Consider the following 27153-nt stretch of genomic DNA (forward strand, 5'->3'; position numbering starts at 1 on the left):
GCTCAATGGGGCAAATAACGTGGCAAAAAGCATGAAATGCATGTCCTCATCTGAGCTACGTCATCCACTTCCTCTGTGACCTTGAGTGGCATGCTAATCTTAATCGCTAGTTAAGATGACACTCAAAACAACTGGGTGGTCAACTGAGGTAGATTGTTTTGGCTCATCTTAAGACAAAATCCTATATGCATAGAATAACAAGGACCTAAAAGGCTGTTTTCTGTCATGTCCTCATTTTGGGGAACCCCCCCCCCTACACACACACAAAGAAAGAACACTGGAGTGAGTGTCAAATACTTCAACTGGCTGGCCACCCAAATTGTCCTATATTTTAGTTAAACTGCACAGACATAACTGTTTTCTGCCTTATTTAAATAAACTCTTAAATGCTTTCTCCACAGACTAATGAAAGCATCGCACCATAACAAGTGTATTAGTGTGTTTCATGAGATGTCAGCAGGTGTCCTGAAGCAAAGTGTGTTGACTCCAGCACACGTCCTTTCTCTCAGCCCTCTTTCATCAGCAAGGTGGACTGTAATCCACTTAGATTGTACCGGTCATGAGCCTAGTCTGGTCTAGACAAGCTAGAGCATTTGCCATTCTCCTTTGTCATCTTGCTGCCCCAAGAGCAAAGCTTTCTCGCTGCCCTGGCTTATGTAGCTTTCTCCAAATGGAAGAGCTTCGACCCTTGCCCAATCCCAACCTGACTCTCACTCTGATGGTCTCTGGTCTCATCTCTCTGCAAAAACATTTGCTTTTTCTTGTCAAAGCCTTTCAAGAATGCAGTAGGTGCTGGATAGATAGTTACAAATGGAATAAGTAAAAAGTAAGTAGCTGTGTAATTCTAATCTTTTGCTCATTTTTTGGGCCCTGGGAATGGTGAGAGTGTGCCTAACCAATTCTGGGCCTGGATTCTGTGGCTAGAATTTACCCATAGTGCCGTCAAGACAGACTGGATAGAAGGTGTGATAAATGCCAGTTGGTGATGTATTGAACATTGGAGAGAAATACCCTGTAACTTGTAGAAGTTGGGGATTTATTGTTATTTTGGAGTACTGCTGCTCTCTAGGTCTTAGATTAATGCCAGTGTATTCGAGATATTTTTGATTCCAAAAAAAGAGAAGATCCACACTTATAAGAATCGTGAAAATCCATTGCTGGTGGGACCCAAAATGGTACAGCCACATTGGAAGATGGTTTGTTTCTTACAAAACTAAACATACTCTTACCATATCCTCCAGTAATTGTGGTCCTTGGTACTTACCCGAAGGAGTTGAAAACGTATGTTTAACACAAAACGGGCGCACAGATGTTTATAGCAGCTTTATTAATTTTTGTCAAAACTTGGTAGCAACTAAGATGTCCTTTAGGAGGTGAATGGATAAATCGACCGCAGTACCTCCAGACAATATACTATTATTCAGTGCTCTAAAGACATGATCTTTCAGGCCGCAAGAAGACATAGAGAATGCTCGCATACGTGTTACCAAGTGAAAGAAGCCAATCCCAAAAGGGATTATTTCATTCTGGAAAACGCAAAACTATGGAGGCAGTAAAAGATCAGTGGTTGCCAGTGGCTGGGGAGAAGAAGGGATAAACAAGTGGAGAACCGTGGAATTTGGGGGCAGTGACACTATTTTGTGTTATATGACAACGATGAATATATGTCAGTGTACATTTTCCAAAAGTCTCGAATGTACGATGTGAACAGTGAACTTTAGTGTAAAGTGTGTACTTAGGGTGATGAGGATATGTTAGTGTAGGTTCATCAGTTGTAACAAATGTACCAGTCTAGTTGGGCAGGTGATAGTTGGGGAGGCTGTGGGTGTGTGGGGGCAGGAGGGTATGAGAACTCCCCGTACTTTCTACTCAATTTCGCTATGAACCTAAAATTGTTAAAGACGTTAAGTCAATTTTTTTAAGTTCTTTGTTTTTCTTTTTTAATGTTTATGTATTTTTGAGAGAGAGACAGAGAGCACAAGTGGGGGAGGGGCGGAGAGAGAGAGGGAGACACAGAATCCAAAGGAGGCTCCAGGCTCTGAGCTGTCAGCACAGGGCCCAAGTCGGGGCTCGAACCCATGAACCACGAGATCATGACCTGAGCCGAAGTTGGATGCTTAACCCACTGAGCTACCCAGGCGCCCTTAAGTCTACTTAAAGAAGGAATTAATATTTTGGCACCTACAATGTTCCAGGTGTTGTGGTGGGCACTTTGCACACGCTACTCATGGATTCTTTTAACAGGGGAACGGGAGATTGAAGAACTTAGGCTCCGAAAGTTTAACTTTTCCAAGTTCATAAAAAAAAAAATAAGGAACAGAAAAGAGATATGAGTGCACACACCTGTCAGGATCGGAAGTCTGCATTCAACCACGGTAACCCTCAGACCGACAAAGTTTGAACAAACATCCCTCCAGCCTCACTCTGCTCCCCACCGCATGAGTATGCTTCTCTCTACGAGCGAGTGGGCCTATTGTCCAACGTGTCTCATGGGCAGCGGCTGGAAACTGGCACCTGAGAGATCTTATAAAAATCTGTCTGGCTTTTTGCCTTCCTTATTACTGCACCCGGGATAATTATAACAGCCCTTTGTCTGTGGAAACTGACATCAAAGCTCCTCACAAAGAGTATCTCTGGTGGGAACTATGATTATCCCCATTTTATGGCTGGAGAAACTGAGGAATGGATTCGTTAAGTGGATTGCCCAAGGTCAGCTGGTGAGTCAGGGAATCAAGTCTACATCTGCTGGACTCCCAGGCTTCATACAAGGCCTTGCACCATAATCCTGCTCTTGGCCCAACACACCTACCATATTCATTAGACGAATATTGCCGTTTCCCAGATAAAAATTAAGGGATTAAATGTAGCCAAATAACAGCATCCGTATCACTGTAAAGTCCAGAGGAAAGGAGTCTCTGTTTCTCTGGGAAATAGGTCACCAGACCTAGTGTTCTGCTTAAGCTTTTAGAGTAGAGATCCTGGGAATGCAATTCCAGCAGCTCAAGAAACCGACAGCCACTTATGCAGTGGCCCTTTTTATCCTTCAGAGAGGGCCAGTTTGCTGGTCATTTAGGAGGCTTACACCACCTTGCCCTTTTTTTAAAAAAAATTATTGATATTTTAGTTCGTCGTACCACCTTGCCTTTGACTAACGCACTGCTTTTGAAGCACACTGAGTTGTGTGCCATTATGTAGAGTAATAGGCATTATGGGAAGAAACTATTGCGTTGGAAGGTTGAACCAGATTTACAGTCTTTATTCGCTGCCTGGAGTTGTGTTTGAGAGGGGGCAGTTTGACTTGCCCTGTGTGGAATTTGCATGTCTGAACATTAATGAGGCATATACGTAGTAAGAGGTTTAATGTGCTAATTAAGGCAGAATTCTGCAATTTTTGTCCAAGGCAGGTTATATGACAAAAATCTTGTCTTTAAGGCTGAAAGCTACCTAAAATCCATTTGCTGGGATTCTGGTCCCATCTGGGGAGGGGCTGACAGGAGGATGAGTCTTCGTGTAAAGAGAAATCAGCCTCCTGCAGTCCTGGGCCAAGGGGAGAGAACAGGGCTGTCCCAGTCAACCCATGAGGTCTGGTGACTTACATCCTTCTTGGGAGATGCTTGGAAAAGACTAGTCTGAATCTACCTAGATATGAAATTCCAGGTGTCAATCAATTCTTCTAGCTACCTACTAGTTAGATGAGGTTTCATTCTCTCTGCCTGCAAAACTCAGCTCATCTCTCAAATTTCACCGCCCCCCCCCCCACACCGAAGGCTTTGCTTCAAGGCAGAATTAGATACTCTTTCTCCCCTGCCCACTCAGCACTTTGTTCTTACCACTGGCGTGGCACCTATCAGAGTCCTGCATTGTTTATGACATCTAGGTCTCTACCATAAGATTGTGAGCTCCTTATGCGACATACCCCATTTGAACCGAAGCATTTGGGATCAATAAATATGTGTGACATTGACTTGACTGATCAAGAACCACATGGGAGATCCCTTGTACTGTCTTAGGACCTCACCAGTTCTGGCCCTACCCTGACCTCTGTCATCTTCTGTTTGGATTTTCCTGTTACTCGGATCGTTCAGGGTCTGTACAAGGACCCAAATGACACACTAAGTCTGTGTTTGAGGAGAGTTCCATAAAGGTATATCTATATAAATGTGTGAAAGGATAGAGGGAACCCACAGGGATAGTGCAGTGTCTTGACCTAGCACAGTGGGCAGTACTATCCCCTGGCTTGAATGAATGAGGTGTGGGAGTGGTTTCAGAAAATGGAGAGTTTTCCCAGACAAGGGACCGTGACTTTGACATGAGGGACACAGCCAGCCTTTAACCCAATACTCAGACTTCCCTGCCTCCCCTCTTCTGATCTCTTGCCATGCGGCAGCCAGAGGGATGGGGAGAGTCCACCGATGCAACCCACACAGGGCAGCCTCGTGGGCTGAGAGCAGGTAGAGAAGGAGGGAGAGCGGAGTTGGATGGGCGCACAGAAGGTAGCCAGCACATCCACCTAATTGCACGTGGCCTCCCCCCCTTTAACCCCTCCCTAGAGTCTGGAATCTGGGGAATAATGGCAAGAATTCATAGTGGAGTGAGTTAGGTAGATCTAGTCTAGGCATACATTCTTTTTTTTTTTTAAGTTTATTTTTATTTTTGAGACAGAGAGAGACAGAGCATGAACGGGGGAGGGTCAGAGAGAGAGGGAGACACAGAATCAGAAGCAGCCTCCAGGCTCTGAGCCATCAGCCCAGAGCCCGACGCGGGGCTCAAACTCACGGACCTTGAGATCGTGACCTGAGCCGAAGTCGGACGCTCAACCGACTGAGCCACCCAGGCGCCCTTAGGCATACATTCTTAGACAAAGTAACTTGAGAGTTACTCTCTCAGGGCCTCAGTTTCCTCTTCCATAAAATGGGGTTGGACATATGCATGTCATAAGTGTGAAGACTATATGAGAAAATATATGTAAAATGCCCAGGACAGTGGCTAGCACACAACAAGTGTTCACAATTAATTGGTTCTTTCATGTATGACTTAGCCCCTCCCCCGGAACTTTTTGAATTGCAAGTCATTCTGCAAAGAATGTTTCCGGGCACAGATTCAACCTTGCCCTCCACTGCATTTTGGACTTTGCTATATTGTGGGTTGTACTCTAGAGAGAGTTCTAGAACTGGACTCACTAGGAATATGGATGAGCATCTACATCTCTGAATCTTCCTTGAATTTTCCTCTTCTATTTCATGAGATAAGGATATGGCCTCACTGGAATTCGACATGTTGGTCAGCCTAAGTGCAAACCTGATCTTGCTTTGGGTAGGAGGTAGGTTGCAAAAATCCCAGTCCTTACTCTTTTGTTACCATGTGTTGCGTTTTCTAAAGGGGAAAGGAACCCATGTTAAAATTCTGTTTGGAGACTCTAGAACTTAAGCGTATGCGATTGCCCATTTAAACGGATCTAAACTTTTTTGCTACCTGTTCACATTTCCATGGAATAAAGCATTTGACACACACACAAACCCACAGTTCAGGGGGCCAGGCATGTTATAGAATTACACACACAGGGAGTTAAGGTCAATGGTTTGCTCAAAGTAACACAGTTGCTGAATTGTAGTGTTTAAGCCAGCACTCTCTTCTATTTCTCCTGCTCTGTGCTATGGCCGGCATGTAAAACTGTCGGAAATTATTAACCTGTGCTTAATAAATACGGAATTAAATGAGTTTACCCAGCACGGAAAAATCTGGCAAAGACCTAACTTCAGGGAGCACATAAATCATCCTGTAAACTGGTGATTCTTCCCTCTGAGGGCCTGTTGTGTATGGAAAGTACATTTCATTAGGCTCTCGGAAGCCCCATTTATTTAACAGCTTTCTCCCAATCTAATATTTCCCATCTAATGGCCCTGGTGCTGTGATGATAGACATCATGAAAATGCAGAGTGATAAAAAGAGGTAGCTAAGAACACCGGTTTATATGAGGTAAATTACACATTAGAATTGCCCTTTCTCCATTCACTTGTAAGTTCATTTCTTCACCTGATTCATCGCTTAAGAGCTGTTCCGTTTTAAGGCCAGCTTTCCCAAGGCGGGGTGTTTGGATGGCTTGGTGCAGAACAGATTTTGGTAACAGGTTTATTCTTCTCCAATAGCATTTTCCCTTTAGAGCGGGTGCTTTGAGGAGTCATTATCAACATGCAAATTGAAATTCCTGGAACCTAGGGCAAAGGTGATTAGAGCTTCTGCAGAACTCAGTAAAGAAGGCATCAGGGAATTTACTCTGAAGTAATGGACTTGGATGCGCTTATGTGTTTTCCTTCTCTTCCTCTCCATTGCTTCCCTGCCAGCCATCCCTCCCCCACATCCCTCTGTCCTCTGCTCCATTTATGTTTGACCAAGTGGCAGGCAAATGTAAGAGCTCCTATCTTTTGTTCATTGTTTATTGAATTGCATGATTCACTACACACACTTTTAAATCATAAAGAACATTCCAATAATAATGAAGCTTCTATCTAGCTTAGGGAACACGTCACTCCTTCTTTAGAAGATGGCTCTCCATCTCCTACCACACGCCTCTCCTTCCTCTTGTGTTTATCATTCCATCGCCTTTCTTTATAACTTTGCCGCCTACAGATAATTCCCTAATGTTTGATGTTTAGTTGTGATTTTGAGATCCATCCATATTGATGTCTACAGTTGTAGATCATTCCTTGTTACTGCTGCATAGTGGTGCACAGGGTGGGCTTACCGACATTTATTCTATTGGTGTTGGGCAGCTGGGAGAGTTTACATTTTTGCCATAATGAACAGGACTGGTAAGAACACTCCCGAATGTGTGTTCTGGAATGTATGTGCAGTTGGTCCTCTCCAGCGTGGATTCCCAATCTTTCTCCTGTCATGAAACTCTTAGAAAATGATGACCCTATTAGTAGAGCACATGGGGTAAACCATTGCCTCTTACTTATATTACATAAATAATCATAGCACAAGTGAAGTAAAATAAAATATTTCCAGATTTTTAGTAAATGTGAATTTGTTTCCATAAATACAATCTTTGTGTGAAACGTTTTGCCTAAAATGGCTATGTATGATTTCCAATGAAATTTTTTAAGGATGATCTGTTCAATTCTTGATGGTCACTGTATATGAGAAACTTTGCACTGGTAGGTGATGTAAAATGAGCATTATATTTTTCAACTCTAAAGTTTTACAACAGTGGTGGGATCTAGTAACTTTTCTCTTATTGGCAAATGCTGTATTAAAATTACTTCTCACAATGCAAACAGGTTTCAAATCCCAATAAGTGGTGTCTTATCAAGCATTTCAAAATAACGATGAGACTCTAGTTCTAATGCGAATGGAGGTTCAGGACCAATGCTTGGTTAAAAGGCAAAGGCAGCTCATCTGAGCTGGCCTTGGTACCACTGAGAGGGCACACAAGCGTGTGACATCTGTGACAAATGGTCAGAGATGTGGAACCACCAGTTAGGATGATATCAGTAGGTAGATGTTGGGAGCTATCCAGTAGGTAGCTGGTACCAGTGGTCATATGCATCAGGACTTCATACTTGGCCTCCTTTATTTCAGGCTCTAATAGTCAGTGACCACATGTTGGATCCTAGATGGGACCTGTGTCCATGGTCGCATCTTCGTCCATGCTGAGCATGTCCTAGTGAAGCAGTGATCATCAGATATTGCTCATCTGCTCTTGTGTTGTGTCTGTAAAGTTCTCTCTGATGGGACTTGGAGAATCTTATTGCCGGGCTGGGATGAGATGGGGGGGAGTTGAGGTCGGGAAGTTGATGGCTGGCCCAAGGGCTCACGGTATCAGAATCTTGTAATACAAGATTATAGAGTTGATAATAGAGTTGCTGAGAATATATGTGCATACTCAATTTTACTTTTTATTTAATTTTTTTAAGTTTATTTATTTATTTAGAGAGAGAGCAAGTGAGCTAGGGGCAGAGAGACAGGAGGAGAGAGAGAATCCCAAGCAGGATCTGCACTGTCAGCACAGAACCTGATGTAGGGCTCAAACTCATGAACCACGAGATCATGACTGAGCCAAAATCAAGAGTCGGATGCTTAACCAACTGAGCCACCCAGATGCCCCTCAGTTTTACTCTTTAATGCCAAAATATTTCTCCAATGGCCATGCCAACATGTTTTCTCAATAGCAATCGGCTAGGGGGCCTATTGTTCCACAATTTCACCAACACTTGATGTTGCGTACCATTTAAATTTTCACCAATCTGTTATGTGTGAAATGGTAACTCACTGTCGGATTGATTTGCATTTCCTTGTTGAAAATGTCCCTTAATCAAAGAGACTGAGCATGCTATGTTTTGGGATCATTTGTATGTCCTCTTCTGTGCAATGCTTGTTTTTTTTTTTTTATATGAAATTTATTGTCAAATTGGTTTCCATACAACACCCAGTGCTCATCCCAAAAGGTGCCCTCCTCAATACCCGTCACCCACCCTCCCCTCCCTCCCATCCCCATCATCAATGCTTGTTTTTAACTTTCTCCTGTTTTCTTTCTTTCTTTCTTTCTTTCTTTCTTTCTTTCTTTCTTTCTCTCCCCTCCCTCTTTCCCTCCCTCCCTCCCCCCATCTTTCTTCCTTCCTTCCTCTCTTTCTTTCTTTCTTTCTTTCTTTCTTTCTTTCTTTCTTTCTTTCTTTCTCTCTTTCTGTTTTGTTTTAGAGACAGAGAGAGAGAGGGTGAGTGGGGGAGAAGGGAAGATGGAGAGAGAGAGAATCTGAAGCAGGCTCTGTGCTCGGCGTGAAGCCCAATGTGGGGCTCCATCCCATGACCCTGGGATCATGACCTGAGTCAAAATCAAGAGTCAGACACTCAACCAATTGAGCTACCCAGGTGCCCCAACTTTCTCCCTTTTTTACCTGGTTGTTTGTCTTTTTAAAATAAGTTGGTGTGTAGGAAATGTCTATATGTGCCAAATGCAAAGACTTTATTGGTTGGCTTCAAAGATCTTTACCCAGCCTGGAGCCTTTCACTTTTATATTGTGTCTTTTGATGAAATTTTTTAACTTCCACGTAATGAAATTTGTCAGTATTTTCTTTCAAAGTTTGTGATTTTTGTTCTTTGTTAAAAAATACTTTGTTACCACCAAACATTAAATATAGTCTCTTATATTGCTTGCAAAAGCTTTATAGTTTGGTTCTTTACATCCAAATTTTTATTCAACTAGAGTTGATTTTTGGCTGGGAGTCAAATATCATTTTAGCATTTGTGAATAACTGTTATCACAGTACAATTTATTACATAGTTTATCCTTTCCCCACTGGTCAGCAATAGCTATTCTCTAGTAATGAGCTTTCCATTTTGTGTGTGTGTGTCTGTTCACAGGCCTCTATTTTCTTCCTTTTTGTTGGTTTCTTCGTGAGTACTATGCTGGCTTAATTCCTGTACCTTCATAATATTTTTTGATATCTTACAGGGGAAGCCCCATAACTTTGTACTACACCCTCAGGAGCATCTTGGCCATTCCTAGACTTTTATTTTTCATACAAATTTTAAAATCAGTTTATCAAGTTTTATGAGAAAATTTTGTGAAATAATATGAAAATCTATAGATCAATTCAGTAAGAATTCGTATCTTCAAGAAACTGATTCTTGCTTAGAATATTATATAGTAGAGCTCACCATTTGTTTACATTTTCTTTAATATCTTCCCATTAAGTTTTATAGTATCTACAAATGGTGCACATATTTTTGTTAATTATTGCATGCATTACATTTTATAATGCCACTGTAAATATATCTCTTTAGAGTTATATTTTCTATCTTATTTTTACTGGAAAAGATTTGATTCACTCATTTTTTTTTTTTGCCCTTTAGACACTTTTTATGAATGCTGAATAAAACTTCAACCTTTCTCCCATGAGGAGTGACTTAATTTTAATATAATATATGTAAATAATAAGTTTGCATTCTGCTTTTTGGAGGATAAATAATAAGGTGTTTTTCTTTGATAAGCAACTGAATTATGTCCCTGCCAAATTAATATGCTCAAGCCCTAACCCCCTACCCCATGCTAGTGTATTGGAGATAGAGCCTTCAAGAAGGTAATTAGGGTTAAATGCTCTCTTCTTTATTTCCATGAGTGTGCCATTTCTGTTGATGGTTTTCAACAGAACAGACTGGTCTGGCACCATGATCTTAGACTTCCAGCCTCCAGAATTGTAAGAAATAAACTCCCAGTGTTTAACCACCCAGCCTGTGGAATTTTATTATAGTACTGGAAGGTCACTAACACACTGATACATTTGGATTTATCTTTACAATTTGATCATGTACTTTCCAATTGTCCTGTCTTTCATGTTTCTTTTCACTGTTTTTCTTTCCTGTGTCCATTGTGATTGATTTAGGTTTTTTGTCTTTTTGTCTTTTCACTTTTTTCTCGACTCATTGGCAGCTACGTGCTCTGAGTATAGTTTCAGAAGTTACCTAGTGATTTCAACACACCTATTATGTTAACAAATTCTAAATTTAGTATTTTTCCTGCACCCTAGAACCACACAAAAAATGTATAACACTTTAACTCAGCTAATTTCGCACCCAGCTGCCTTGCTGTAGAGCCTCCCTGGATCTTCCTTCTATTAGATCCACGGCTATTTCACATGTTTACTTGGCTCTTCTCTTCCTCCTCTTCTTTTGCTAAATAATAGTGTGATGAACGTTCCTATCATGAAATCTTTGTCTGTGGTGTTTCTGTACTGTAGATTTCTTAGAGTAGAATCATTGCATCAGAATGTTCAGATACTTTAAAGGCTCTTAATAGAACTGGATAAAGGGCTTTCCAGAAAATTTGATACATGTGCATTCTGACCAACTGTACATGAATTGACTCATTACACCAGACCCAGGTCATCAATGCTATCAGTTTAAAAATCATTTTCTTAAATTAACTTTTAATGTTTTAATTTATTTTTGAGAGAGAGAGAGAGAGAGAGAGAGCAAATGGGGGAGGGAAAGAGAGAGAAGGAGGCACAGAATTCGAAGCAGGCTGCAGGCTCCTCACTGTCAGCACAGAGCCCGACGTAGGGCTCGAACCCACCAACAGTGAGATCATGACCCGAACTGAAGTCGGACGCTTAACCGACTGAGCCACCCGGGCGCCCCCAAAATAATTTCCAATTTGATAGTGAATACTGCTTCAGTCTGTATTTATGTTCATATAACTATGGGTTAGTTGACCATGGTTTTGCTTAGGTACCTATCTGTGATTTCTTCTTATTTTTTTATTTCAAGTTTTTATTTAGATTCCAATCAGTTAACATGTAGCGTAATATTGGTTTCAGGAGTAGAATTTAGTGAGTCATCACTTACATACAACACGCGGTAATCATCACATCAAGTGCCCTCCTTAATGTCCAGCAACAACCTACCACACTCCCCCCCACCACCCCCCTCCAGCAACCCTCAATTTGTTCTCTACAGTTAAGAGTCTGTTTTATGGTTTGCCTCTCTCTCTTTTCCCCACTGTGTTCATCTGTTTTGTTTTTTAAATTCCACATATGAGTGAAATCTGTGATTTCAAATTCCTCTTCTCTGAGTTGTTCTCTGAACCCTTTGGCAATTTACTTTTTCAGTCCTGCCAGTATATATAAACTTCCTGTATATTAGAACTTGTTTTATGTAGGTGTATATTCTTAAAGTCTGCTTATCTCATGTATTAAATTAATTAACTAAATAATTTATTTATCTAATCATTGAACACAATTTCTGGGGCACTTGCTAGATGCCATTCAAGGAACCTTTGGAAAATCTTGGCCAGTAATAGGTTAACTATCTCTTCAAACACTCCTTTCAGTCTATTAAGCTTTTCATGTTGCAGGGTATTTATTTTTACTTTTTAAAGTATATCATACATGGCTGAACTTTGAAGCTAGGAATTTGTCTTGTGCATCAAGCTCTCAGCTGAAGGTATAATTAAAAAACAATTTTTTTGACGTTTATTTATTTTTGAGAGAGAGAGAGAGACAGAGACAGAGCGCGAGTGGGGCAGGGGCGGAGAGAGAGGGAGACACAGAATCTGAAGCAGGCTCCAGGCTCTGAGCTGTCAGCACAGAGCCCGACGCGGAGCTTGAACCCACAAACTGCTCGATCATGACCTGAGCTGAAGTCGGACACCTAACCGACTGAGCCACCCAGGCGCCCCTGAAGGTATAATTTTAATAATAGACACAGTATGTTTGGCACATGCTAAATACTGTGCTTGGCTTTAAAATCTATTACTTAATTTCACTTTATAACATTGCAGGGGAGTAAGAATTATTGTCCTTATTTTATAAATGACAAAAGTGAGGCTTAGAAACGTTTAGCAGGTGGCTTAAGATCCCACAGGAAGTGAAACTTGGGATCTAGTTTCAGACCCGTGCATACTTTCCTAATAGGTGAGACTCCCTCTGAGGGGGTCCTTCTTGGGCCTCTGTGCATGTCAGACTGCAACCTGGTCCTGTTCCCCCTTCTGTGACACTCTGAGCTTTCAGGAACAAAAATAGGAAACTGGCCCCTTTCGTTAAGCTGTCCCATCAGCAGAAGGGCCAGTCAGGAGGAGGGAGTTTTGGCACTGTTTCCCGTAGGCATCCTTCCCACGGCAATTCTTTCTATATTAATCACTTCCTAATCCCCCCCCCCCTTTTTTGAGGTGGAGAAGATACCACTGAGGTTTGGGGAACTGAGGGAACAACAAAAACTCCGACCCACTGTGTAAGCCCAAATCAGGAAGTTATCTTTCTTTTTCCACCCACTCCTGGATAACTTGATTATCTCCTGTCCTGCTTGATCTACACTGGCTGCTCAGATCACGTTTGGGGAGGATCCCAGTTTGGGGAATGTGAAACATGGCACAGAGGTAGGCAACAGCTCTCTGGAGGCAGGTGACCCAGAGCTAGGGGGCACGTTAGGGGGATTAGCCCAGGGTCTCTCAAGTGCTCTCCTTCTAGTCTCTGGTCCTGTTGCTTTTGTCTGAGGGCTGCAGAGACAATGACCGTGAGTGGTAATCTTGGCTTCCCTGGGGTGCAAAGCCACCCAAAGATCTTCCATTGGCCACTGTTGCTGCAGCGCCCTTGTTCATGCAGGGGAGGAAATGCTGGGAACCTAACTAATAGCCTGATCATGAGCCATTCATGCCCCAACCCTGACCAAGTTCTTCTTGGGTGCCAAACCCTTCAGTGGTTCCCTACCCCCTACAGAGCAAGTCCGAGTTTTTATCACAGCACAGAAAAACCTTTTGTGTCCTACCTTATTTCTGCCTCGTTTCTGTTTGCATCCACATTTGGCTCCCAGCCACGCCTCCTGAGCCACCCTGGGCCTTTGCACATGCTGTTTATCTCCTTCCTCGGCATGGTGAACCTTTTTTCCTTGTTCGAGACCCCTCTTTTGACTCTTTCTTGGGAGCCCCGCTTTCTCCCAAGCAGAGTTGATTTCTCCTGACTTTGCATTATGTGTGACCTCATGGGAGTGCTTTGACGGGGTTGTTTGCATGCCACCTTTCCTTCTAGATTGTGGGTCTTACCTTCACTCAGTTCTGAATCCCCTTTTATATAATAGGTGCTCAACACATTTTTTGGTTGTGTGAAGCAATGAAAAAAATCCCTGATGTTTACACAGTATTTTATGCGTTTAAGAAATCGCTTTTTCTCTATTATCTGCCTTTGTACTTCACAAAGAGCCTATGGGTGGCATTCCGGACATGAGAACACTGAAGATCAGAGAGGTGATGTGATGCTCAAGGATGGTAGACTGGTGACCAGCGTGTCGTTTGTAAGTCTTAGTGAATCGAAGTCCGAGCAGAACCGTGATGACTGTTCCTGTTACGTGAGTGCCACACTGGTGGAAACGGGTGAGCTCTTTGATGGGCTTTGAGTTATGCTTATGGAGAGATGCGTTTGGTACCTGAGGCTATGAAGGTGGATTCCCATTGCCTGTAGAGAAAGGTTTAAGCTTCTCAGCAAGGCATCCAAGATTCTCACTCCAGTCACAGGTTTCAGTTTCATCTTTGGCCACTCTCGGGCCAAAGTGCGATACTCCATTACTATAACCAGAGGTTGGCAACCCTTTTCTGTAAAAGGCTAGATGGTTAATATTTTAGGCTTTTTTTGGCCTGCAGTCTCCGTGGCAACAGCTGCGCCGGTGTGAAAGCAGCCCTGAACGTTCCGTAAGTGAGTAGGCGTGGCTGTGTTCTAATAAAACTTGATGAAAACAGTTAGCGGGCTGAACCTGGCTTCAGGGCCACCGTTTTCTGACCCTGTTATAAAGGCTTCCTGAAAATGCCATACATTATTCTCTTTTCCTTTTCTCGCTGGTTTCCTTCCTTCCCGTAAGTTCTCACTCCTATCACCTTTCACTCATCTTTATTTTAACGTGTGCTTAACCGGGATCCATCACGGTGAGTTGTCCTTGGTACCGGTTCCAGGCAACGTACAACGGAGCTCCCTCTAGGGATCTCATTGTTCATGGTCTTCGTTTCAGATCCCTTGGCCCAACTCACTCTTCACCTCGCATTCCACTTTGTTCTAGATTCTCCTTCTAACCTCCTGGCTCCTTTTTTTCTTCAGTTTGCCTCATTCACACCTAGAGGTGATTGCTTGCCCTCCCTTCACAGTGACCATCCTGATTTCTTCTGTTAGTAGCTTCAGATTCAGCTCTCACTGGCTCCACTGCCTCAGGTCGCTGTGGGTGAATCTCCTGGTTTGTCACTGTCACTGGGACTCTCCACTTTGGTGCCGTCTTTTCCATCATCCACTAGGTAGCCTCTCTGCCTGCCTGTTGCGCTTTGCTAGCTGGAGTTGGACACTCTGCGTCTGGTCCTGTGCCCAAAGCCAAGAGGATGGAGAGACTAGAATGATGTAGTCCATGTCGCTGAGAAGCCCAGTTAGCAGAGGTCTAACTCCAAGGTAATAGGAGAGGAGAACATCATTGGGGAACCACACTTAGGAGTGATGACTTTAGAGGGACAGAGGAAAGTCAGAGACAGCTTTAGTTTCCAACTCTGAATTTCACTTTCTTGCTGAAAAACCTGCTGTCGCCTCCTGTTGTCTCCTGTGCCAATTCCTACTTCTACTGCATCCACTTGAATATTCTCTGCAATCTCTTTTTTAAAAAACACTTTAATGTTTGTTTATTTTTGAGAGAGAGACACACACACAGAATGTGAGTGGGGGAGGGGCAGAGAGAAGGAGGGAGACACAGAATCTAAAGCAGGCCCCGGGCTCCGAGCTGTCAGCACAGAGCCCGATGGTGGGGCTCGAACCCGTGAACCATGAGATCATGACCTGAGCCAAGTCAGATGCTTAAACCGACTGAGCCACCCAGGCGCCCCTCTGCAATCCCTGATTGGTTTGCTAACCCACTGAGCTACAGTTCTTAGTAATCCCAGATGTGGACTTCTGACTCAGGCATCTTACGTTCTTAGCCTTCCTTGCACCCAGCATGCCCATTCCTACCTACATGCTTAGTGGCCAGTGTCATCGCTCACCAACTGTGTCACCTTGGAAGACCACTTAATTATCCTGAATCTCAGTTTCTCTATCTGTAGAATGACTAAATATTTGCTTTGCTATTTGTTTATTTGAAAACGTTAAGTACTGGGGCAGCCGGGTGGCTCAACCAGTTGAGTGTCCAACTCTTGACATTGGCTCAGATCGTGATCTCACAGTTTGTGGGTTAGAACTCTGTGCTGGGCTCTGTGCTGACAGCATGGAGCCTGTTTGGGATTCTCTCTCTCCCTCCCTCTTTGACCCTCCCCTGTTGTCTCTCTCTCAAAATAAATAAACAAACTTAAAAAGAAATAAATTAAATTTAAAAAGCTGACAAAAATGTGATGGGGATGTATTCAAATATTAAAAAAACAATTTTTAAGTGCTTATTGAAATACCAGATCTAAAATATTTTGTCTGGTGCCTGAAACTTAATAAGTTTCTTATTATCTTAAAATTTTTTTTTTAATGTTTATTTTTGAGAGAGAGAGATAGAGGGCAAGTTGGGAGGGGCAGAGAGAGAGAGGGAGACACAGAGTCTGAAACAGGCTCCAGGCTCTGAGTTGTCAGCACAGAGCCTGACATGGGGCTTGAACTCGGCAACAGTAAAATCATGACCTGAGCCGAAGTCAGACACTCAACCGACTGAGCCACCTAGGCACCCCTAGTTTCTTATTATCTTAATAATCATTTCTTCCTTTCTTCCTTAATAACCATTATCTTAATAATGATTTCTTCTTAATAACCATTTCTTATTATCTTAATAACCAATCCTCCTTCTTTCTCTTTCTTCCTTTTCCTTCCTTCCTTCCTTCCTTCTCTCCCTCTCTTTTTCTTTCTTTCTTTCTTTCTTTCTTTCTTTCTTTCTTTCTTTCTTTCTTTCCTTCCTTCCTTCCTTCCTTCCTTCCTTCCTTCCTTCCTTCCTTCTTTCCTTCCTTCCTTCCTTCCTTCCTTCCTTCCTTCCTTCCTTCCTTCCTTCTTTCTTTCTTTCTTTCTTTCTTTCTTTCTTTCTTTCTTTCCTTCCTTCCTTCCTTCTTTTCCAGATCCTGACTTCAAGACCCGCTTCAGTTTTTCCTTCATCGTGAAGACTTCTATACTCATTCCAGCCAACACTGACTTTTGTCCTATTCCTAAATAGTTACTAAGAAAGGCTAAGAGAATAATACATTTATTTCTTGACTATATTCTTTTGTGTGGGCTATTTTATTGTTTCAGGTTCAGAAGGACATGAGTTTAAGGTCTTCCTCTGTCAGTGTGTAGCTATGTGACCTTGGAGTAGTTGTTTAACTTCTCTGAGTCTCTATTTCCTCACTGATCAAATTAGACTAATAATAACCTCCCTACTATCTACAATAAAGCCACCTTTCACTTCCTCTGTCACATCTACCTCTCAGAAAACTCAATATCTAATGTGATTACCATTGGCTTATCTGCTGTCTTCCTTCTCCCACCATTAGGTAACAATTGATAGGAGACCAGAGATTTTGCTTAGTATGTTCACAGCTATATCTCCAGCGCTTAGAACATCTCATTGAGTATTTGTTGGATAAAAGAGAGTAAGTCGCTTACAGTTGCGATTTGAAGGTATAATGTGGTGTGGGCTTCAATGACTGCCTGGCTCATACTTGTCAGTGGGCTTTCAATAAATGTGAATATCCTTAGGACAACCTTTGCTTCCTATGCTTTGCACCACCATTGGTACCACTGGTTAGTAAGGAGATGCAGGGCTCTCTACTCTAAGGAAATAAAACCGGTCGAGAAGAGAGAATCCATCGACAGTGGAACCAACCTCTTCAGAGTTGCCAAACTCTGAGAGTGAGCCATATGGGTCTTTGAGTGAACACAGATGTTAATAAGCAAATGAAAGTACCAACCAACAGTGGGACTAAATGGCATCCAGAGGCATAAAGAGAGTCATGATTTCACTAAGTGGGGTCTCTGTCTTCTTATTTCTGTGTGCTCCATGATTATGGGACCAAATGGCCATTTGGTTATAAATCTGAATTTTTGTCCAGCTCTCTTACTGAAAGATCTCCTCTTATCCTATTGGTTGATACAGTCTTCTCTTTCTCTTGACTTAACACTCTGTAGCAATGGATTGGTGCAGCTAACAGTCCATGGTGAAAATTCCTTTCATGTTCTTAGTGATTCACTTTTGACATGATTAACCAATGATTTTCCCCTGGCGTTCTATCATTTAATCCTTACTTTAGTTCTATGAGGTAGACAAAATACTCTTACTTTCTAGATGCTTGCTGATGTGTCTCAGGTCCCATGGTGAGTAGCAGTGGGTCTAGGATACTTCAAGATTCAGTTCTAGGCCTTTTTTTTTTTTTTTTTTTTTTTTTTACTTTCTCACAGTTTCCCTCTGGCCAGATTTTTGTCTGAGATTTACCACCCTCAACACTTGTTGAGTGTCTGTTACATGGCAGGCAATGTGATAGGCATGTGGAAAAAACAGAGAATAATTAGGCATCATGTCTGTTCACTCAACTTTCCAGACCAGTTAGGGAGACAGATAAGAGCACACATATTCTAGCAGAATTTGACTTGTGCTCTAAAGGACAGCTTGGAGAGATTGTCATAGATAAACTGACATTAGCGATTGAGGGAATTAGTGTGGGAATTTTTCAGGTGGAGAAAGTGGGAGAAAGCCTAGGTACATGGTGAGTGATATGTCGAGAGGGTCACCCTGATGGCGCATGGGGGAGAAGAGTGGGCGCAGGAATATAGCTCAGGTGGATAGGGACCAGAACCCAAAGAGCTTATATGTCATGCTGGGGGTGTAGACTTTATCGTTTAGGGCCAAGGCAAATTGGACTTCGTTTTGTTTCCCATTTCCATGGGTGGCTTCCCCAAAGAGAAATTCTCTTTAAAAAAAAATTTTTTTTAGGTTTATTTATTTTTGACAGAGACAGAGTGTGAGTACGAGCTGGGGAGGGGCAGAGAGAGAGGGAGACACAGAATCCGAAGCAGGCTCTAGGCTCCAAGCTGTCAGCACAGAACCTGACACGGGGCTCGAACCCACCAACCATGAGATCGTGACCTGAGCCGAAGTCAGACGCTTAACCGACTGAGCCACCCAGGCGCCCCAGGAGAAATTCTCTTTTTAAACTGGTCTTTGTTGGGGCGCCTGGGTGGTGCAGTCGGTTGAGCGTCCGACTTCAGCCAGGTCACAATCTCGCCATCCGTGAGTTCGAGCCCCGCGTCAGGCTCTGGGCTGATGGCTCAGAGCCTGGAGCCTGTTTCTGATTCTGTCTCCCTCTCTCTCTGCCCCTCCCCCGTTCATGCTCTGTCTCTCTCTGTCCCAAAAATAAATAAACGTTGGAAAAAAAAAATAAATAAACTGGTCTTTGTAACTGCTGCTGTTCACCCCATGAAAGTGTTGGCTCAAATGGACCATAACAGGTCTATATTCCACCAGGACGTGGCACTTCTCTGTTCCACTGGTCTGGGAGAACTTGCTGCTAACATGGACAGAAAACCGTATACGTATACGTCACATACTCAGATTATCTTTGGTTAGTCAGGAGCTTACTGTCCTAGCTGCCTCTTTAGTCAAATGGAAGGGGCTCTAGGGGTCAAGGAACATGACCCTAAGTAGGATCCAGAATTCCTTGGGGCCATCCGCAAAGGGATGCTATATCCTCGGTCAACTATTCTGTGTCTAACTCATTTATTGAACTTCTTGGCACTGACATCCCTCACGGGTCTACTTCCTTTACCTGTCGGGATGCTGCATTTTAACTTCAAAGCTGCCTTCAACCTGAGAACTGGATGGAGAAATCTTTGGAGAGAACTTTCAGCCTGTGGCTTTGTTTCCCTCGCCCTTGGCTGGGTTGTCTTCGAGCCAATAGAAATTTCACTGTCTGTGTGGAAAGGTTTTTCTTGGCCGCTGTTGGCTTTGCAACACATCATGAGCTCTCTGTGGTTATCGCAACGTAAGTCTGTCAAAGAACACTATTTTATTTTTAATGACAATGTGATAGAGTTGAAAGAGCTCTGGATTAGAAATCAGGAAAAGGGAAGAAAAGGAAAAAGAAAATTTGGAACCTTGTTTCAGGCCTACGGTCCCCTCACCGGCTTTGTGTCCCAGGGCAAGTCATAACCGCAGGTTGGTTCTCAGTGGCAGTGAGATAGTCCTAATGATGCCAATTTCACAGGAGTTTGGCGATTATTAAGGATATTACCTAGTGAGAATGACTTCTAAGTAGTAAAGCATTTTTAAGATTTTGTCAACCTTCACTCTTATTTTAACTTTTATGGGAAACAGGCATAAATCACAATGGGCTTTATTTTTCTTCTCCAGGAAGTAAGTCTCAGCTACCCCAGTCCTCACGGTATATTCTTTCTCCGAGCTGATGAAAAGATAAAGCGCCACCTTTTTTGAACTTAGCCATAATACTTCTTTTGTTATTTCTCTATTTATGCATTTCACGCATAGGATGAAGCCCCCGGCAGGTATCCGGTATGTCTTTATTTTCCTTTCTGTTTGGCACAGCACGGGGCATAAAGTAGACACTTTGTATTATTGAGTTAAATGGAGTTTCCATTTATATCTCTACTTGAACTAATAAAGACGATATAACTCTGAGAAAATTCATTAATTGGGGTCATGTTTATTCTACTATTATCAACTAACATAACACATTTGTTTAAACTCAGGACTCAGTAGTTTATGTTGGTCATTAATGCTTCTCCAGTGAGATATGGTTGTTTATAGCGCTTTGCAAGAATGTGTGGATTTTCCATTCAAAGGAAACCACAGGATGATAATCAGGCAAAGGGAGGTTTGTCCAGAGCCATGGATACGTGGCACTGGTAGTTCTCACCCTTAGCCGTGGGCTCCTCCATTATCTTCCAGCCTGATTTGCAGTGAGGGCGGCCATGTGGCTGAGTTCTGGCCAATGCAAGGTGTATGGTCAGAGAAATGGTCTGCACAGTGTCTAGGGTTGGCTATAAAACTTCATGTGTGATCCTTCTTACTTGTTCTTTCTGGTCTTTGGTTGATTGAAGAGGACTCAGCGGGGAATCCCAGGGAAATTTTTTTCTGCAAAGGGCCAGATAGTAAATATTTTAGGCTTTGCTGGCCATATGCTCTGTGCCGCAATTACTCAACGCTACCAACGTAGTGTGAAATCAGCCGTAGACAATGTGTAAACAAATGAGCGTGACTGTGTTCCAATAAACCTTTATTTATAAAACAGGCAGTGGTTGGATTTGGCCCATAGGCTGTAGTTTGCTGACCTCTGACCTGGAGGATGGTGCACCATAGGACTTAAGATCTCTGAGTCACCACAGCAAACTCTTCGAGCCAGGCACCCAAAGGGACTATGATGGTGTGAGAAATAACCTTTGTTAAGCTGCTGAGATATTTGCCTTATTTGTTAAAACAGCTGATGTGAATTATCACCACTAATGCTGGTTCATTCTAGAATTTTCCATTGTTTTTGTTTTTAAATCCTAGTTCAATTCATCACCAATCCTGCCAATTTTGTCTTCTAAATATTTGTCGTATCTTCTTCTATATCCCTACCCACACTGCCCAGATGCAGAGCCTTGTCATTTACCATCAGTATGACTGCAATAGCCCCAGAACTGCTGTGGCCTCTCCCCAGCTCGTCTTCCGGGCCGTGGATAGAGCAATGGCTGGAGAGACGTTCCAAACACAGCAGTAAAGGCCAGCTCTCTCTGGCTGTCAGCATAGACATTCCCTGCTTGAGGCATGACAGACTGCTCAAAAAGGCAGCTTTGAATCAGAAGGGCTTGACGTAGGGAAGGAGTACCTCTGCCAGATCCTAACGCAATTCGGCTTCATCTGTTCGTCTGGGGGAAGCAATCCTTCCTCACCAGACTGCTGTGGAGACGCAACTGGATTGTTTGTGATGCTGTTTCAAGTGTGAGGCTGTCCTCTTGCCTTGCTGTTTGCTATGGTGACATCCTGCACTTCTTTTCCAAGCGGTGAGAGGAGGGAGCTCTTTTGTTTCCCAGGGTACGTTTGACAATGTCTGGGGACATTTTTGATTGCGCAACTGTGGGGGTGCCTGTGGCATCTAGTGTGAAGAGCCCAGTCATCCTACAACGAACAGAACAATGCCTCACAACAAAGAATTATCTGGACGCAAATGTCAACAGTGCTCAGGATGAGGGACTCTGTTCTAAGGAGCTTTGTGTGAGATTATGAAACTTTATTACTCAAAGGGTGTTTATTTGTCAGCCATGGAATTGAAAATGTTTGTGAAATTGAGAGCCTTTATAAGGGAGCTGCACTGTCTGGTTTTTATACCCCTCCCCAGCCCCCACAACTCCTTGGTCATGATAAATGTTGTTGGATCTGCTAACCCCTAAAGGCATTTGCATTTGTTACCCCTGGTAGACTTCCACACCCCCAATAGACAGTAACTTACTCAATGGCAGGAACTTTTCTTTGCCAAATTAACATTTGTTTCACCCCTTGAAAGGCGATTTCTTACATGTGTATGTCCAGATGTAGGCTTAGGGTCCACCTTCCTCCCAAAGTTGTTCGTGGAACTCATCTTTTTTTGACTTTCTTTGACTTTAACGTCTGAGTAGTCCAATTCTTCCCAATTACACACAGGAGACCTCAGGATTACAAATGTCTGACTTCAGAACATCCTCATATACAGATAGTATTGAGATCCCTGGGGAATCCAGAGAGAGAGAGAGAGAGAGAGAGAGAGAGAGAGAGAGATACAGATACAGCTTTTAAGGTATCTGGTTCAATTCTTGTTGCTTCTTAGGCTTTAACTGATCCCTAAGGGTCCATGGTTGTCATCTTTCTATGTTCCTAGGGTCTCTGTGTTTATGTCTCACCAATCACCTGATGATTGGTGGGCCTATGGGAGGATGATTAAGGAGATAGAATGTTCTCTAGGCTACCTCCTTTTCTTTATAATATTAGAAGAGGACACTTTTTTTTTTTTTTTTTATGAAAGAATGTTGAGCCCTTGTTACTTATGTATCCCAAATAATACAGAAAAGAAGAGTTTCTGGGTCCAGGGAGGCATACAGAGTCTGCCCGGATGGCTGGTCAGGGAGAAAGGTACGTGAGCTGGATACTCAGAGGAGGAGCTAGTGAAGTGATGACCGTATTTCATCAGAGGTGAGGGATTGGAAAGCCACAGGGGAGAGCGAGGGAATGGAAGAGAGACAGTGTTGTTGGGTGTGTGTCTTCTTCACCACAGTCCCCCTGCTGCTTGTCTTTGAACACATTCAGAAAAAAAAGCCCATGAAGGAGAAAGTAGATTCCTTATTTTAGTCCATTAGGACTGCTGTAACAAAATATCACACAGTGGGTGGCTTATCAACAGAAGCAATTTCTTTCTCATAGTTCTAGAGGCTGGAGGTCCAACAGCAGATTGCCATCCTGGCCAGGTTCTGGCGAAGAACTTCTTCTGAGCTGCAGACGGCCAATTTCCAGCTATGGCCTCAAATGCTATTAACTCTACCTCTGCATTGCCCTGTTCATCCAGCGGCTCAAGTCTGTCTGCACAGCCCCTCCCCTGGTCCAGCCTCATTACCGCTCAGCTGTGGGAGTGACTGGTCTCTTTGCTGTCAACCTGCTTTCAGATTTTCTCCCCGTAGCACAGATGACCCTCCAACGGCAGAACGAAGGGCTTCCTCTAGTACACAATGTGGCCAAAGTGGCTAGAATAGAATTATGATGGTGGTATCATGGGCCACCCGTGTAGGACTTCTTGGCACATGTCTACTCATCCAATCGGCACCACAGCTTATGAGGTAGGTGTCTCTATTTCTCTGCTTCCCCTATTTTAGAAGAGAAAACGGAGGACCAGGGAATTTAGGAGAACATGTCCAGGAACGTAGAGTCAGTGGTAAAACTAGGATTCAGATTCACTTTTTCTCTTCAAGTTTTTCTTCACCTTTGATGATCTGAGGTGAAAGGGACATTTGCAAATGGTAACAGATTAAAGAACAGCCGCTCTGTGATTTGGGGTTGCATTTATGCTTGAATTTGGTCCACTCATTCATTCACTCAGGAATTCATTAAAGAAATTGACATTGCCAGGATATATCCTAGGTTCTGGAGACACAGCTTTAAATTAAGATGTCAAGGTCTTTGGCCTTTTATGAGTTTTGCTTTCTTACAGAGGAAGATAGGCAACGCAAGACACTACATTTAAGAGCTGGCAGTAAGCATACAGACAATTGAGCTGGCTGATGTGATAGGGAGGGACTGCATGGTTGGGGGATACCTATTTGTGGCAAAGTGCTGAAAGCCTAGTTGGAGCCAAGTAAGAAGAGATCGAGGGGTAGGTGGTAGGGTAGGGAAACTTTTTTTGGCAGAAAGTCATCAGTGCCAAGGTCCTGGGGTAGGAAGAAACTGAGTACATGGTTGAACCACAGCACAGGAGGCAAGTGAATCCAGATGTCAGGGAGGAATGTCAAGTCATGTAGTCTTAGGTAAGCCAGTGCAGAGAGTTTTGAGTTTGTTCTCCGCCTGATGGGAAGCCATCGGATGTTTGAAGCAGAGGAGTAATACGATTATCTCATTCTCTTTTCAGATAGCTCACTCTGACCACAGGCGGAGGAGGTGGTCAAGGGTGGGCAAGGGTGGAAGCAGGCAGTGCAGGAGAGAGACTAGGAGTCTAGCACCTATCACCTGAATGGTGGAGATGGAAAAGGAGAGAGGCAGGGCTTTGCCTTAAAGGCTCAGGGTCCAGCACTCACTGAAATGAAGCACTGTCATGACAAGACTTGTAGCTTTCTATCAGGGCAAGGTGGTGAAAGGGAACACACAGAGAAGTCATGTTCCTTTTCCGTATGTTGCCGTTCCTGTGGATGGCCACCTAGCCCTAGGAATGGCTGTTTTTTTGTTGTTGCAGAGGTTCAGACTGTAAAATACTGGCACTAACTCATGTTAATAGGCAACCGGAGACAGAGCCGTAAACCAGAGCGGGCTCATGGAAGCGGCAGGGCCCAGATCATCACTTCAAAGATGAGCATCGCCCCATGCACTGCTAGGTCCGGCACCAGTCCATCACTGTGTAAAATTTCTGCAAGTCAGAAATTCAGGTGTTGTGAGATACCCACTTGAGGTACAGCTATAGGTCTCCTTCTCCCTTCTTACTTATCCACACTGGGTCCCATCTCCTTATCCTTCTTGGCCCCATTGGAGATGTGTTGGGGATTTCAGAAACACGCTCATGTATGGGTGGCAAAACATTGAGGAGGCTGGTGAAGGAGATACGACGTGACTGCGCGAAGTGCTTCTAGGTCCGTCCTTTGGATTCTGGCTTCCCTTGGTACATAGTCACGGCTGTGAGTTTGTGTTGGGATGCATCTAGGTCTTGTCTGTCTTGAGATACCCTGACAGTGTCTTCCCTCCTGGCCTGCACCGAAGAGGTACAGGGGGCTTTCAGCAAGAGTGTTGCATAGCTTTTGGGGTTGCAGAAAGCAAGCACTAGAAAGTACTTAGAAAAAACAGAAAGTTATTATATTATTATATGTTATAACATATAAAAAAGTTATTATAGATTATTATGTTATAACAACAGAAAGCTATGTGTTCATAACATGGCTGGGGAGGTCCCAGGGCTAAGTATCGACTCTAATATAAAGTGGGGCAGTTCACAGCTGAGACTCAGAGTTGCCTCCTCATTATGTTAGGATCTGAGTTATGAAGCTGGGCTCCGGGTGCAGTTTTATTTTTTATTTATTTTCTGCAATGATCAGTTAGCAACTGATCATTGCAGAAAATCTGGAGAACTCAGAGACAATTCAATGGGGCAGAAAAATGATTTCCCATTTTCCTATTATCTAGAGGCAAACCACTTTGTGTTTTGCATGTTTCCTTCTAGATGGAAAAAAGTTTTCCTATTCACTTTTTTTTTAATGGAGTTGAGTTTACGCCTTATGTGCAATTTTTTTTGTACCGTATTTTCCCACCTACCTTTATCTTGAAAAATCTCTTTCCATCATATTAAACATTCTTGGTGACACTCCTCTATTCTCCAAACATATAGACTCGGCCAGCGCATTGCAATCCTCAGCATTGAGGATACACTGGTGGTGATTAATACGAAATTTGGTCTCTATCTCCAGGGAATCTTCAGTTTGGCAACAAGATGAACTTTTTCATGTATTATGTCTTCGTGTTTTTTTTTTTTTAATTTTTATGAAGGTTCTCTTTCCCCAGCCATCAGAAAGATAAGATCTATATAAAAATACATTGTCAGAATACACCTCAGTGTGTTTGTCTCACCTGTTTTGGTGTCTTATGGCTGAGGGAAAAAAAAAAGACACCGCGCTCCATTTATAGAAAAAGAAATGTCCCCAGAGAAGGGATCATCACACTTAATAGTGAAGTCTGGATATAGATCTAGACCTTCTTGGTCTCAGTCAAGGTACCATTCTTTCTTTAAATAAATATTACTTGAGTAATTACATGCAAAGTGTGCTACTAGCCTATGATCTTAGCTGTTGGAACTGCAAACAGCTTGGGTAAACTCATTCTTGCCAAGGTGTTGGCTGACAACAGCTTATGCCTTAAGGAGCTTCCAATTTCATACGCCTTCCCCATCTGCAAAGTCAAGGCAGTTGGGAGGAGACACTCCTCAAGCTTTTTAAAATCTGGACTATTCTCTGATTCATGCATCCACCAATCTCCTCCTTACTCCAACCTAGACTAACTAAATCTGGGCTTGGAAACCAGGCCACTTGGATGCGAACGGCCTATGTAATTCTTCCGCATAATTAGCCATGGGGATTTGGGCATAGCACTCAGTCTCTCCGAGTCTGTATCCCTATCTCCCCAATAGAAATGATAACCAAACCGCCCTCATAGCTTTGTTGTGAAAATTAAATGTAATAATAAGTGTAAGTATTTAACACACTTCCTGGCGCATGGTTAAACCCTCAAAACTACATTCTCTCACTAGGTCGTCCTTATTATTCTTATCATGGGCAAGTTTAACAATCTCCACTTAGTGACTGACATCACTGAGATATCATGTGTTCCAAGGGAGCTGCCCCTTCTCCTTTACAACTTTGGAAGGAGGTGCGTATTTTTATTCCTCTTTAACCTACGAGGGAAGTGAGATACAGAGAAATTAAGCAATTAGCTCCGAGTGAAGCCAGGTCTTTTTCTGGCATACTATCATGTTGGGGAGATTTCCTAGTAGAAATAACATTTTGCTACATAAGGCATGCAATTCTGGGTGATGTTGCAAAGGAGAGAAAGATCCTGCGGTTTACCAGATGTTCTCTCCAGGAATCACTGGCTCCAGCACAGTAAGGAGTTACTTCTAGAAAGGTTACTGCAGCTGTATGTGTTCTCAATGAAGTCAGTATCACTCTGAGTAGCAGCAAGAGGGATAGACCAATGATGCCCTGCTTTGGGTGAGCTGACCCTGTGGCCACCCTGAGACTCCCACAATGCACTTACATGAATATGTTACATGAATAACTTGAGGATGTGTCCTCAGGTTAATAGCTGCTGGGACTGCACACCTCTGTGGTTACTGAGGGACATTGGTGGGGGCAGCATTACTGGGAGAAAGTTAAGGTGGTCCATGGCCAAACCTGCCTTTTGTCCCCCTTTCACCCCAGACCAAAACTGCCATCACAACTTCCTGGGCGTAGCACTCTCAGCTGATGAGGATTCTTACCATA

This window comes from Leopardus geoffroyi, chromosome C3 (assembly GCF_018350155.1).
Source record: "Leopardus geoffroyi isolate Oge1 chromosome C3, O.geoffroyi_Oge1_pat1.0, whole genome shotgun sequence".
Taxonomy (NCBI): Eukaryota; Metazoa; Chordata; class Mammalia; order Carnivora; family Felidae; genus Leopardus; species Leopardus geoffroyi.